Raw genomic sequence first — 12580 nt, forward strand, 5'->3', positions numbered from 1 at the left:
GATACTGTTGTGGCTTTTCAAGCTGAGCTGTCCTCACCAAGAGGAAATCAAAGCTGAGCTCCTGCAGTAAGTTTAGTGCGCATTGGTGATTTTACAGTACTGCTCATCTTGATTGCCTCTTGCTATAATTTTCATTCCTTTCAGCTGGTGTCTTGCTTACACGATATGTGAAAATATTAAATTAGTTCCCTTTAGTGGAAATTGTATTCCATTAAACCATTGTCATAGCTACTAAGAGACCTTTCAGCCTCCTGGTAGACTTTGTTTTAGAAACATCTGACAAATCCTATGGCACTCTTACAGAGAGTTCAAAGCAAAGGCATCCTAAGCTTGGGCAATTACAGATTAAGTGGTTTAATATTGCAGAGAACAGAACAGGGAAAAGGACAACGTGTTGGGTATCTGTGGCCTTCCCCAGGTTGTACTTTGCTAGGCTCTTTGTGTTTAAGCCATTGTCCTTTGCCTTTTACATCCATCTGCAATATTAAAACACTTAATATGGGCAGTAATTATTCGAGCTGATGATGCTCTTTCTTTGAACTCCTTGCTGGAGTGCCAAAAGATTTGTTAGATATTGCAATGATATGGAATGGTTTGAGGGACATTACTTTCACCTCCTATAGAGCACCCGCAAGACAGAACATAATTGGACTACAAACTTTGAACTTGCTGAGGTTTTTCATCTTACTTTAGTGTGCACAAGCGGCTATTAGATACTTGCCTGGATCATACTTTTCCCATGATAACAGAGACCAACAATAATATTAATTCTTAGCTGCCATAGGGTATTTTTTTACATATTGGTCTCAAAGATGTCAGAGCAGGTTGGGGGGTAGTATTAGTTTTTAGGGGTTGATCTAAAGTGGTAATTTTGTGGGAAAATGGGCTTTCATGTCTGGGCTAAAACAGCATTAAAGGTGCACTGGATTGAGTGAATAGTTCTGTTAGAAAAGAAAAGGAAAATAAGTGGACAGAAATGGTCTGAAGCAAAGAGAAATGATTCTATGAGACATGCTCAACATGTAACACCTCAGAGGTCTAAAATGGCTTTTTCTTCTACAGGTTTACCAACATGCTGAACAGAAGACAAGAAAAATGTCTCTTTCAAGGATTAAGTGTCCTACAAATAGAAAGTAAAATTTAATCTGAGTTTAAGTGGAATTATTTCATAAACATATTTCTCACGATGTAAATTCCCTCATTCCACTGTTTTGGTTTTTTTCCCCCCTGTTATCAAATACCTTTAAAAGAAGGAAGATTAAACAAGAAACTCCTTGTTTGGCTTGACTAAATTTCTGGGGCAATCATTCTTGTCCATGTGTTTGTCCTCCCTGGAATAAATGGAGTCCATTTTCCACTCCCACCTAATCCAAGAGAATTGCTGCAATTGTAAAGACATTAAGTTCTTCTAAATCTCCTCACATTAGGCAATTGGGGAGAGTGAAATCTGTAAGTGCCCTTGGAGGAAAGCTTTTGAGTGAGTTTGGAACTTATCTAACATTAAAGAACTAGACACCAGGTCAGGGAAAGTGAAGCTTCATAAACTCTTCAGCCAGAAGAACAATGACAGAAAGAAATATCAGTCCTAATCCAGTACAGTCTCGATGTTTCTCTCATAGTTTTCTCCCTGCTTTTATTATATAAGATGCATTTTAGCCCCCATCACTTAGTGCATCAAAACCCAAACGGATTAAATATTGCTTAGGCAGTTTAACACCATTCTCTGAGAACCAGATGAAATGGTGGGCATTAGTTAAGTTCTGGGAGTAGAGTGTGGAGCTGACTTGATCAAAAAAGGTATATGTATCTTCACTGGGAAAAAACATTGAGTGCTAATGCTCTCCCTGAAATCAGGGCATCTACATCTGCATGAATGGGGAATTAAGAGAGAACTTGAAAGATCAGACATGAAATGCGATCACATTCAAGCAACATGCTTTACTTACCCTCTTAAGGAATAACACCTGATGTTTTGTGAAGGGATAAAGGTGAGAAATGATTCCAAGTCTAATAGGAAGTCTTAAGGCAAGAAGCCTGTGGTTGGTTCCACATGTGTTAATGGCTCCTTCAGGAGCAAATTCATTGGGAAAAGTTTGTGTAATTTAAGAAACTCTCATGAAAACTGGGAGCTGTATGAGAAAACTTCACTTTTGATCTATGTGAATAAAACAAAAAAAAAAAATCCATTAAGCCATTCTTGTTGTTAATTTATGTTAAGCATTATGTTGATAGACATAGTAAATCTTTACTCCAAAGATCAATGCATAGATTAATAAAGTAGAAAACCAGATAGGAATGGAAGGAGTATTTTTAAGCAATAGGAACTGCTTTAAAGTAGGTCCTGGGCTCATCTATTTTGTCTCGTTACGATTTTTTGATTAAGTATCAGATTCATTCTCTTTCTCGCTATGAACTTCTCCAAGCTCTCTCTCCTGACAGATCTCTGGTCATCAGTGATTTTGCCTTCAGCCTCCTGTGCTCACCTAAAAAGCAGGTGTTTCTCCTTTGCCCCTGATTGACTCCAGTAGAAAGAAGGGGGTGGGAGGAAGACAGGAAGCCGCCATTTTCTCTTTGATCACTGCTATCAACCCCTGAGGATGGCCCTGAAGGAATCCTTAAGGAGGTGTCTCACCAAGCTTCCTGATCCCAGAGCAGGTAGGTGGTTTTCAGAGAGATTTCACAAAGTGCTGGTCAATGTCCATAATGATCTCATAATCGTTGTGCTAAGAGCTCTGTTATTAAGAATATCCTGTTGTACTCATGCCTAGTTGTGCTCTACTGGACTGGTGGCTGTTATCTTTGATGGATCTGTTTCAGAGTTCAAGGCATTTTACATTACTGAGTTTGTTATTGCTGGGCAAAACTGAATCCTCTTTGCTTTTTGTCTATATGGTTAGAGAAAAAATGGTCTTAGGGCCATAGCCTGTGTGCTTTCTGCCTACCTTGTCGGTTTTGGTATAGGATTGAAATGTTCATGCTGTGCTTAGCAAGGGCTGCTCTCAGGATAACATTACATGGGTTGAGCTGGAATAGGCATGGTCCTGTGCTGCTTCCATTGCCCTGATTATATGGGTGAGAAGCTGAGATGCTTCTAATGTTGCAGAAACAACCATGCTTTCTCTACAGCCATGCTCTAGAACTGGGCTCAAAGAGTTTTGTAGGATTGGCTTGGATGTTTCCTGTTAACTAGCTGGCTAGACTTACCCTGGTAATGCCAGGAAAAGGATCGTTCCTAGAATGTTGTGTAATCTGCCTATTACTGTGAAATTGTATGTGGGTTAGCGTTACTATGAAATTCCTGTACAGCAAGCTGCTCAGGAAACTTTAAGCAAGGGCAGAAAATGAAAAGCAACAAGGGCCCACAAAGGTGGGGGCAGGAACAGAATTAAAGGCCTTAATGCCATTGTGCAGGCACATACAATGTTGGATACAACCTCCTTCCCACAATGCCTGTGAAAACACAAGACTGAAAGAACACATTGTGATTTGCCGGGGTCATTCCAGTAGCCAGTGTTAGGCTATTCTCATGCAGTGAAAAGGCTCTTGTTAATTACTGTGACTTCTTTACAATCATAGGATGTACACATTTGAACCCCAAAGGGTCCTCTCCGGAGAATAACCTTTATTTGCTTGATTGCTTCTGTTCAGTTAATTCTGCCTAATTACTATTTTCTTCCTATTAGATCCTAATTATATACAGTATTTTCATTATAAAGTGTAATGTTTCCCAGAGAACTATGTCAATTACACAGACAATATTACTGGAGGTCTCATTTACTTCATTAAACCACAGAGCAGGCTCTCTTCTGATTAAAACGGCAGTTGGAGGTATGGACGTAGTAATGTCCTATTCCTGTAGTCTAGATATGAGAACTGATCAGATGATGATTAAAAAACACTAATATAATTAAATGGATGAAAATGATTCTCTTTGACTGCTGATAGGTTTAAAATCTTGTTTATTCCACCTGGCTGTCTTTGCAGGGAAGTTCATGGTGTTCCTCCAAAATTTCAGGAATTGTACTATGAATTAACATTATGTGAAGCATGAATCAATATTGTGTTAAGAGAGATCAAAAGATTTGAAAACTTAGCCCATTAGAAAAACTGTGTGAGCAAGTGCATAGCAGTGCAGTGGCAAGTATTGAACGGAATACAGAAGATCTGAGAACAACTATTCTGTCTCTGTAGAAGAGCAGTCTGTCTTTGTCTTGAATGGTGGTAGAAAGAGTATTGATGTAAAAGGGAATACATTTGGATGTTGTATCTAATGAGTGCATGGAAGTCATTGCTACAGGCTCTCACCTAAACCAAGTCTTCTGAGCCCGCAAGGAATTAAGTCTCTCCATTTCCAATAACTATCTCATTCAAGTCAGTCAAAATAACCAGCAGCTTACAATGAGTTGAGACCTTTCTTTTAATGCTTAGTTGTGTGACACCAGGATGTTTAGTTTCCTTGGAGCCCCAACATTAGCCTCTACCTGTAAAATGGGGGTACCATTTCCCTCACCCTCCTTTTAGGTGTCAGGTCTAGTACATTAATGACTTAAAATTCCCAGACCCTGTTAGAACATCGCACGACGAAGGAGCCAACTACAGCAAATGAAAAATATCATTCGCATGCAAAGGCTGCAGGTAATAACATTACATCGTAATTCTGTAGAGTGTGCAGCTCTGGCGTAACTCAGTGTATAATCATATAAGCATCTAGCCCATACCCGGCACTTCATAAATAATAAATAATAGTATTAATAATACAACTGCTGGCACAGTAACTTTCAATAATAACTAGATTTTTAAAACCTGTCAGAGCCAAATGGGATACCCAACATGCCTTGTGTTTACCAGAGCTTTACAAGCCTTGCAGCAGAGTATCTGTAAACCCTGCTTCAATCACAGCTGAAAGGAAGCTTGGGCAGAGCCGGGGATGTGAATGTAAAGCAATTGGCATCTCAGGCTCACAAGGACTATGTTAGAGCGTCTGTAGGTCTCAGATCCCCAGAAAACATGAACAGACTAGACCTCCAGAAGTTACCTGTTCTGCTCCCCAATCTAGTAAAGGATCAGCTAGACTGTTCCCGTTCTAGATCTGGTTTACCCTTGTTCTCAAAGCCTTCCTGTGGCAGGGATCAATACCAACCTCAAGAAACTTGTTACACTGCTCCATTTCCTGGAATGAGAGAAATGTTTTCCTAAAACCTACCATAAATATTTATGCTGCAGTCGAAGCCTGATATTTCTTGCTCTGTATCTTCCTTCTTAAACCTTTTATTCTTTGGAATTAGGTAACCTGTTTCTACCTCCATCTTCTCTGCTAAGCAACCCCAAGTCCTTCTGTCTTTCCCCTATGAGTTTTGATCATTTTCATTGCCCTGGATTCTCTCTACTTTGCCCACCTTTCCCCTAAATGCTGTGCTAAGTCTGAACACAGTGCTCCAGCTCAAATCTCGTCACTACTCAATATAGTTAAAAGAACAACTCATTTGTCATTCAGGTTGTTCTCCAATTCATGTATTCTAGTATATTCTTTGCCCTTTTGTGTGGGATTGTAGATTAATATATGCTATAGATCTTTTTTGCTTCCTAAGCACTTGACATTTTTTTCCCCTAATTTTCCCTGTTTTGAGATTTAAAATCATATTTTGCTTGCACATAATTTGGTTAGCTGACAAATACAGACATGACTTTTCCACTATTAAGTAAATAAAAAGTGTTGCTGTGTCAATAAAGAAATCTTTAGCAAGTGAACAAGAACTAGAATTACCCCCCCCTATTTCAGCCTCCAGAACTTGAAAATGCTAAGGTGGAAAAAAAGGGGAAAAACTAAGCAGAATTCCAAAATTGTATTTACAGTTTTTGTTTCCTGTAACAGTTTTCTTCTCTGTGAAGGTTTAATTGGGTGTTATTTTTTGATTGGATTATTGACAGAAGCCTAATGCAGCTAAGTATTATCTTACCTAGATTCAAATTCCTAGATTCACTAGGATTTTTGGTTATCCTGGTCCTTTTATTTACACCAGCAAACTCACCTTTAAACCAGAACAGGGCAATTGAGCGTTGTGCAAGGAAAAACATCTCAGTGCAATGAATTGTAAGTTATCTTCCAGTCAAAAGTAAAATGGAAGTGCTGCAGAGTAGCTGTGACATGGGTGGGAATCGGGGATGTGTATTCCTGAGGATGTATAACGCTGAATTGGGCGAGAGGTGGTAGGAACTATTTCTAGGCTTTCTTGGGATGACTCAAAGATGACTCATGGGATCATGTAGTCCATCACTGTCTTCAAGTCAAGTTGTTCACTTAGCAGCCAGATGTATGAGCAGAAGATTTGGGTTTCATTTAGGGCAAGAAAAGAAGTACAAGACGGAGCACCTCAGCAGCTGGCATGTCACCTGGGTGGGTGCATGGGGGCGTGTTTGTGAAGGTGCATAAGAGGTATATAGCATAGTGGCAGCCCTTTCAGGGCCTGGCCTTATGCCATCCAGGAACAAGACACCATGTCTTTTGCTACAGCTCATTACACAGGCTTATGGAAGCTTTATGGACCATTGCAATGATCTGATGTGGATTTTTTAAATGTGGAACAACATGGGGTATTCTAACGTCTTTCTGGCCAGCTTCAGCTAGGAAAAGCTAGGACCCCTGCCAAGGTACTGTGAAAGCCAGAAGAAACAAGGGGATGAACAGATAAGATCTGTCAGTATGAAGGAAAACTGTGGTAGTTCTAGTGGGAATGGGTAGGTGCCCATATAATTCTTCCTGCCTCAATACTTTGCCCCATTCCTTAAGCATCCCTGATTCAGGATCTATTTTTCTTCATGAGTCCTGCCATTCTTCAGTCAAGGATGCAAACCCTCTTATCAAGTGTTTATCTCTGCTACTTCATTTCTGAACTCAGAAAATGGCATGATTGGTCTCCAAGACTTTGGTGGATGTTCTGCTGGTAGAAAATTAGCTCCATGAAAGGGTAAATGGAGATATCAAGGAGCATACGGGTAGCCAGATGGAGAGATGTAAACACAGAGAGAAAGCTGGATGAAAAATAAGGCTGAAAGATTGTGTGGATAGATGGACAGCGATTCACCATGGACAGATGGAAAGTGAAGCTGTTTGGAAAACAGAATTTCTCTTCAACTGTGACATGTTGGAATTTGTTTCCATCCAGAATGGGGGGGGGGGGGAGTGTCTATGTTGGCATTTTTAACAAAATGGAATTGTTGCCCCCACAACTGTTTCAGAAACAAGGGTATAACTTAGTAAGTTTAGAACTTCTTAATGAAACATGAAATGTATCTGTGATTTTTAGAAATGCTAGATATAAGCCTGCCATGATTAATATTCTCTGGGATATGAAGGCAGATATGAAATGAAAAGCGGAAACCAAATATGGGCACGCATTGCAATACAATGAGAAATATGTATTCTATTAAAAATACACGCATTTCCACACAATGTTGTAAATTTTAAAGAATTTATGTTTTTAAAGCTGAAATCTTCTATTCGTAATCCCTGCATCCTCATCTAAAAAAATCAAGAAACAATCTGAAAAGAGCTAGTCAAGAATGGTGGAGGGCTTGACAAAGGGGATGAAATGGTGGAAAGTTGTCACAGATGCATTGCTGGAGGTTCAGAACTTGTCCCATTGCAGCTGGTGGCAGTTGTTAGAAGGCTCAATAGCACTGGCTGGGAGTTTGGCCCAAGCTGGCAGTGTCTAATGGCAAACCATAAGCCACATCAGCATGTCCCAGCACAGGGAAGGAGGGTTTTCAGACCAGCTACTGCATGTGTCTTGGTGCCAGGATTTCCAGATGATGTTCCTGAACATCCCTGCACTCCAATTTAATGATTTTCAGAGAAGCCAATGCAAGCTTCACGTGCCAGAGTTAGGGTTTTTGTTTTAACTTGACTTCCCCTTTCAGTGGGAGCATCCTTTGCTCCACTCAAACACATCCATGCCACATGGATGGCTGCTTTGCACATAGGAATCCTGATGGGATAAGTTCCGCTTTCAGCGGCCAAATTGTTAAATGATCAATGAATAATAAATCACCTCTTGCACTGTGCCCATGTTACCTTGTTGTAGGTGATACTGCTCACTCTAACCTTGGGATGCAGCTCGTTGTTTGTGGAAAAGAGACACAAACAATGAGGGCTTCACACCAGCTCACCAGGAAGTAGCAAAATGACAGGTTTGTATGTAGCTGTTGCTTTGGATCCCTTCTACAGCAGATCTAAACATCTTCTCTTCAAAACAAATCTGCCTAGAGACATGGCTAGCTGCCCAGCATGAGTAAATGTGAACACAATGTGAAGGTGGACCCTTGGAAGTAGCTGCAGGTTAAGGTCCAGAGGGTAAGTGTGATTCTGGGTCTCCAAGAGACCAGGCACACTGTAAGATAAAGCTGTCAGGAAATGGAAGCTTTAGCTCTATGATTTGCTCATTTTTGTGGCAGTTAGACCAATTTTTCTTCCATTACCCTTCTTAATTCGGTATAGAAAGAAAAAAATCTGCCTTTTTTGGAGCCAGAAAGGCTTTAACCCAGAGGGAGAATCCCTTAGAGGATAGCTGGGCAAGCGGAGGAGAAGACTGTAGAGTCATATATAAGCAGCAATCATGAAATCACCTCCCAGATCAGCTTTTGATTTGCAGTGATGACACCAATGCATGACACATCGCTTCAATTTTCACTCCATGCCCTGTTTTTCGCTACTGCCTTGCAAGAGGCATCTAGCTGGTGTGATTGCCCGAGAAGGAGGGCAGATGAGCAAGAAATCAGTGCCTTGATGCTGAGTTTTGGCACGTCTTCTTCTCCCATGGGGCCTCTGAGCATCCTTCGCTGCTTCGCATTCTAAGGCAGGACTTGTTGCATATTCTAATTCCCCCCTGCTCCCTGATTTAGTGCTATAGCTAATGCTTTTGATGTCAGCCTGAGTGAGATAGAAAGCTTTAAAAATTCATAGCTGACCTTTCACTGACACGTTTAGTTTCTGTTAGGCAAGTGCTATGTGGCAGGTCCAGCGGAGGGGAGGGCAGGTTTTAAGCCTGCATTGCCTTATTCTTAGAACAAGAGAGAAAGTGTTAGGGGTGTGGGGGGAGTTGGTGTTTCAGTTCTGTACAGGGGGAAGAAAGGGAGATGGGAATGAAAATTAAACCAAGCGAGAGCAGCCTCAGAAGCAGAGGAAAGGCTTATGAAAAATATATACCTTCACCAAAGGAAGATGGAATACAAATTGGGTCTCTTTTAAAAATATTCCTTTAAAACAGACATTTTAAAGGGTGGGAAGGGGGGGGATAAAGGAGGAGGCAGAGAGGGGGGGTGAGGAGGGGGGAAACGTTTCTTAAATGTGTTCAGAACATTTTTGCAGCCTGCAGAGCTGGGATTGTTTATTAGAAGATAAGATAGTGAAAAATGTATTTTGCAGAAAGAAAATAGTAAAGCTGGTTTCCCAGCAGATAAGAAGCCAAATTTCTATTTTATGCTCAATTGAATGATTCAGTTACATTATCTGGGAGGCAGCAGTGAAATAACACCCTTCGGAAATGAGACTGTGAGGACATGCAGTTCAGAGGAGGCAGCTACAGGCCCATCACCCTGCAACACAGATATCCAGCTTTGGGAATACCCATGGGCACTGCAGCCCTCCCTCTGCTCCAGGTCTGGCTGTGGATGGCGAGAGTCATGTCCCAGACAGCCTGCACAGAGCTTTGCAACCGTAAAGATGCAGGATTAGTGCTTTTGCCTGACATTTTGCAAGCAATGCTGCTTATTTTGGAAAGGCTCCCTCCCTCCTTGTCACAACATGGTCCTTCCCAGACCATGGCTCGGGCAGATCAGCAGGAGTAAAGAGGAGATCCACGCAAAGAACTGCTGCCCATGTCTCTGCAGGGTCTGGCGTGATGGCAGGATCATGATTGCTTTCCCTCTACGTTGTCTTTGCATTTCTTAAGCCTGATGTCTGCAGAGGCAGCCGCTGTCTTGTGTGAGAGAACACTTGTGACATGTGCTAGGACGTGTGGGGTTTTCAGTTTTACAATGAGTTCTGCAGCTTTGGGGATTTTCCTTAGAGTTCCAGCTTCAGGAAAGAGCAAAGTGGAAAAGAAATGGGAACTTACTGAACCTTTTAGCTGTGAAAGACTGTGTGTTTATATAAAATGAGTACTCTGTAGTCTCAAAATTCATTAAAAGACTTATCTTAATATAAAAACTCCCCCAATAAGCACAAAATCCATTCCCATGATTTGTTTTACCCCAGGATTCTTAGATGATGGACTCTCTGTTTTTGACTGCTCAAGGTTGGCAATATTATTTGCTCTGTTCCTTTGGAGACTTTACTTCGGTTTTGCTTTTTCTTTCCCTTAATATAAATGTCATTCCTTAAAGCTTATGGCTCCCTCTGTAAATGAAGAAACAAATGAGGCATGTGGCACATTAGTGCCAGTCTTTCTTCCTTGCACTGGAGGGTCTTGCTTACAACGGTGGTTGTGTCCTTGATAAGTCCATTTTCTGTTTACTGAGTCATTTGTATTTCTGATTCATTATTTGTATGTGCCTCTCCACACTGATAATCCAAAGAGAAATCCACTATTAAGACATAGCAGCTTTCTGGAGTTTGTACGGAGTCTCTGCCATGGGCAATCTTAGCTGCAAACAGAAGCTACATCAGACTTTGAGTTGATGTATGGTTCAGGTGTTAAACGAACAGTTTAGAGTACTTAAAATCAAACTCCTGCACTAGGAGTTGTGGAGGAGAGTGTTTCTCTGCATGAGAACAATGTGTGGTGACAGCCATGTCCGGGATGTGGATGGTGGCAACAGGCTGGTCCTCTTCAACCTGATTGTGTTTTAGTGGCCTGGTTAGATGAATAATGATTACAGTCCAAGCACCAGTAAGCAGATACATCACAATAAGTGGCTTAAACTGACATCTTGGATAATGGCATGATTTGGAAAGATAAGAACTGAATTCTGTGGGGGGGAAAAAGCACTATTTATTCAGAGGAAGGTGTATATTTTTGCGGAGGCATTGACTTGGCAGCAATAAGATGGTGATTTAAAGAATGAACCAGAGAAAATACTCCTTCTTGACCACCACATATTTGCATATATTTTGAGGGACTGCACTTGATTACCTATATATTATTATGCTTTATAATATGATTTTATTGTTCTGATTAAGACCATGAATTGCCACCGTAGTGGTAGTAAGCATTGATTAGACAGGTGAACAAGGAAGTCCTTGCTCCAGCCTTAGCTTTTGAGAGAGCATAAAAGACAGAAAGGAAGATCTTCAGGTTTATAGAGCTGCTTGGTGGGGACTGGAACCCAACTTCTGTAGTCACAGTCACAACATGTACTAAAACTTCTTTGTCATACTCAGTACCGAGTTCCCTTTCAACAACACTCCTATATATCAGTTTGATCCATGATTTTGACAATAGTATGTCAAAACAAGTCCTTCTCAAAAGGTCTGAGGGAATTTTCACTTCTACTTTTAGGATCTGTTTCAATAGCACTGAACTTTCTATTTCCACGTTGTACTATTTCATTATAGTGTAGCATACACTGGCGAGCTGATAACATTCTGAAGAGACATGCAAGACATTTTAATCTTGCTTAATGGTTTAATCTTTTCCGAATGAAACTCTGGATGTTTTCTTTAGGTGAATAGTTTAAAATACTCTGACTTCTAGCCCAGCAGAAAGGCTGAGTTGTTGTTTGCTGCACTGATTTCCAGATCCAGTTCTTCCTTTTTGAAGCTCTATGTTGATCATGAAGGTACCTAATGAAAACTACTGTCACTGTCATTACCTTCCTATCCCTGTTAAAGCTAAAATTAAATATTTACCTTTTTTTTTTCCTCCCAAATCTAGTAAAAAAATAAAAAGTCATTTTTGATCCCTGCTGACAGAATTTTCAGCAGAAGTTCCAAAATGAGAGAGTATTTAGAGAAAGACATTCTCTTAAGGGGAGGAGAGATTGAGAATTAGAGAGATTATTCGCAGCTTGCTCCCTGCTGTGGATGAGACAGCACTGCAGTCCAGCTACTCAGTAATTGTGAAACTGCTGGCCATGCTCCTTTGGAAACCAGGGCAGCATCTAAGGTGGTCAAGAGAACAGAGGTAGCATCTTTCAGATTGCACTTTCTTATACAAGAACCTCTGCAGGTTTTCTTTTCTTAGTACAATATGTCTTTGTGCATTACTGGGACTCCAGAGCATTGCCACCACACAGAAAATAAGCTATACTTAGACCTTGTATGGTTTTCACCTCTAGGGTAAAGGCGAGACTGGCTTCTTAGGGGACCAACCCTGTCATATGCTGTAAGAAATAATTGACAAGTACTTCTGTGAACAAGCAGCACAAACTCCCTTCATTAATTTTTGTGGTTCAGCCTCTTGGGGAAATCAGTCTTGGTGTGAAATTGCTGGAAAATCCTGAAAGTTTGGGTGAAGGGTTTCTAACATGACATTATATCACATTGCTCTGAGCATCACTTTTTCTTTGCTGCTGCAGGCAGGGTAGAGTTCATACAATTCTCACACCATCCTTTTGGTGCTTTTTCACTTTTTCTTAAACTATC

At 40.8% G+C, this 12580-nt stretch overlaps 1 long non-coding RNA gene across 1 annotated transcript in view; it reads left to right on the forward strand.

The window, feature by feature from the left end:
• The first annotated feature begins 2568 nt into the window (after window positions 1-2568).
• Window positions 2569-12580, forward strand: part of LOC136022501 (uncharacterized) — a 51708-nt gene continuing 41696 nt past the window's right edge. The window contains exon 1 of the long non-coding RNA XR_010616187.1: window positions 2569-2655. This is a non-coding gene — a long non-coding RNA (uncharacterized LOC136022501). The remainder of the gene's footprint in view (window positions 2656-12580) is intronic.

This window comes from Lathamus discolor, chromosome 15, assembly GCF_037157495.1.
Source record: "Lathamus discolor isolate bLatDis1 chromosome 15, bLatDis1.hap1, whole genome shotgun sequence".
Taxonomy (NCBI): domain Eukaryota; kingdom Metazoa; phylum Chordata; class Aves; order Psittaciformes; family Psittacidae; genus Lathamus; species Lathamus discolor.